Here is a 3,216-nt window from a genome sequence, read left to right as displayed (position 1 = left end):
CATCCGCAAATTCCGAAATATGTCTTGTATGACTGTAGTTCGTTCCTTGACTACTAAGGGCAAAGGTCAGAAATTTATTCCCAAACGTTGGCATGAGATTATGGTGATAAATGCAACGTTCAGGTTTACCAGCAGTTTGTGGTCACAGGTTGTGATATATATGTGTGTGTGTGTGAGAGAGAGTTAAACCTGTTTTGAGAAGTTCAACGGAATTTTCAACTTCCTCTAATCATGACATTCTTCTCAGACATTACTCTTTTCTTGATAAAAGTAATACAAAATAAATCTGATATGCATCTTGTGTTCTAAGCCTTGCTAAGTTAAAATTCTAGTAAGCAATTAGAATGCTTAATACAAATTGAAATTATATTTTGAAACAACATTATATATACACTGTATTACCAAAAACATTAGAGAAAGGACCTCACTCTTGGAATCTCCTATATGTTAGAAAGTGGGTCTACATTTCGCAAAGATCACAGTCTGGATCTTATTCTTAACACCTTCCACCAATGATTAATCCAAATCTATCAGACTTATTCGCAAAGCAGTTCCAGTTATATCAGTATTTCAACCGTGTCCTTCAGACGGCCTTCCAAAACGTCACTGGAGAGCTTCGTTGGATCAGATAAGTGCTTTGGACTGGCCAGGGCAAAGTCTAAGAATTATTTCTCTCAAACCACTAATACACATGCTATAGGCTGGCCTTTTGTAATCTATTTCTGACTGTCTGTATACTGTCATGACTTTTAGTTGTGGCTAAGAATATCTGATTCAGTCTTGAAATGGGTACCCTACGATCATCGCAGTTAGCCCAAACCGACAGACAACTATCGTCTGTTTGCATTGTGGATAATAGTCTGCCTTGTCCAGATGTTCGAACAATTATACTATTGATTTAGATGCAGTGCCACATTTTGTTAACAAACTTTGAGACACTTAGAGCTAATTCGCAACAGTCTGCTGTGATTGACTGACTTCCATTGTTTTGTCCTATAGCTTACCACATGAGTAAAATACATAAATGTCTGCCATGAAGTCTAAGTATGGTTCACCAGTATTGTGCATGGTACTTCCAGGTATACAACCTTTTCCCGTTCAGATTATAATAATAATTGCTACAGGCAGAAGAACAACACAAGATATACTATGGAGTTAAAACTGAATTCTCTAGAACTCTGACTGACAAAAAGGCACCAGACACAACGTAGCAATAGAATGAATAGAAACCATTATTGATCAACCATAAAATCAAAGTTAACGGGTGCTCTTTAACGATGGACAGCGCTTCTAAATGACAGAATATCTTATTCTGAAGAGATTCCACGTAAGACTGAGAGAGTACAGCATTATATACACGAAACCAATTCATTCCCCTCAATACGCAGGCGCTGCTTACGTCATTAGTTGTTTCATTGAAAGTAAGGAGAGTATAACCACTTGTAAATTTTGACAGCGTGAGGTACGTTGGACACAGGATCAAACATAGGTCTTCAACAATACCCCCGTGAGAAAGTCCAAAAATACCTAAAGTGGGCACATGTCTTGGCCGTGAAACCTTCACACGAAATAAGGTCAGCGCTGCATGAAACGGATTTCCTATATGTTAAAGTCTGTAAGCTGTTCTAAAACCACATATACCTGAAATTTTGAAAATTTCCGTAAAACAAACAATTTCACCTTTTCTAAGTTAAAAAAAAAGAAAATATGGTATTTGGATCTCTCTCTGTGTGCTTTCAAAGGGACGACTGAAACAAGATCGTATGAGACCACTATATACTACATACGAATGATAAATCACTCCTGTTACAGATCACGTAACAAATCATCAGGTGTCTAATTTTCATAACAAAGGGGTGCGGGAGGGGAGGCAAGTTGACATTATCTTATAACATTGGTTTTGCCTTGTCATATATATAACATATACTGCAATTTCTGGGTGTGGACTGGAATTTCAAATGTTACGTAACAAGCAAAGAAACATGCTTGATTCCGGCCACGCCTACCTTGTAGTTTATAGAATTTATGGTGTGAAACCCCACATATAACGTAGAGAGTCTAGTTTGTATAGCTACTCGGTAAACGTTTTCTTAATAATAAGTTTCGGTAACGCAGAGGTTTGACAGTGGAACATTGATGAGTTGGTACTATATTATCGAAAAAGAGCAGAACTGTCAAATTACGCTAGACATTAAACTTACATCATGAATAACTGTATACATTAACACTTCAACTTTTTCAGAAGATGTTTCTAACAATATTAGAGATGTGGGGGTGTAGCTCAGTGGTAGAGCATTCGACTGCAGATCGAGAGGTCCCTGGTTCAATCCCGGGCGCCCCCTGAATAAGTATAGTTTTTTTTTCTCAATATGATTTTATACACAGATATGAAATAACTTGAGTGACATATTCATAAAATACACATATCAATGAAAGTTACTTTGGGGGAATAAGAACGTATATAAATAACCACAGGGATAGTAAAGAAATCAAAGCAAACATTTTAAATATTACTACTGTTGTTTTCAGTAAACGATACAGTAGACGTGACTATACAGTTCCTTAAATTTCTCTCTATATGAATTCGTTTGACTTGCTATATATTGAGCCACATTATTATTTTCTCTATTTCCCACCGCCTTTTGCCGTTATTTAATGTTAATTTTATTTCTATTGTTACTTTTTTATTTTATTTATTTTATCTTTATAGAAATTAGTTAACAATTCTTATAACTATTATCCCACATAAGTCTTTTATGAACTTTACACACCCCTTTGGTACAAAACTAAACCTGACATAACTAATTCTAAATTATGATTGGCTAGCTCTCAAGGCTAACTGATATTGAACATCCGGTTTACGTGACATCGACATCCGAGCCTATATATTTCATCACATTCATTAAACATAACCTTTATTCTCCAGAAGGAGAACAGTCAACTATTCGAAAGCGTCTGAGGTTTGGGTCTCGTTTTGAAAATATTACAACTTTTGTAGGTGATCCTGTGAGCTAATTATTTAACCCGATTTTAACATCCTAGTCTGATAGCATTGTTGTCAAAGTTAACCTTTAACATCATAAATAATATTCAACATTAAACTGGTACACAATTAAAAACATTTTATTTAGGCTTATCTATGGCCTTCGAAAAGTTGACGACTTTACATGTTTCGACGTTACAACATCATCTTCAGGAGTGACGTCGAAACATGTA

The 3,216-nt window shown here is 35.8% G+C and overlaps 1 non-coding gene across 1 annotated transcript; it reads left to right on the top strand.

The window, feature by feature from the left end:
* The first annotated feature begins 2,270 nt into the window (after positions 1 to 2,270).
* On the top strand, positions 2,271 to 2,342 carry Trnac-gca. Its single transcript has one exon. It is a non-coding gene; the product is annotated as a tRNA-Cys (tRNA).
* The last annotated feature ends 874 nt before the right edge of the window (positions 2,343 to 3,216 follow it).

The sequence above is a fragment of the Limulus polyphemus genome, unplaced genomic scaffold (assembly GCF_000517525.1).
Source record: "Limulus polyphemus unplaced genomic scaffold, Limulus_polyphemus-2.1.2 Scaffold1074, whole genome shotgun sequence".
NCBI lineage: Eukaryota > Metazoa > Arthropoda > Merostomata > Xiphosura > Limulidae > Limulus > Limulus polyphemus.
This window is presented reverse-complemented; position numbering and strand designations above follow the sequence as displayed.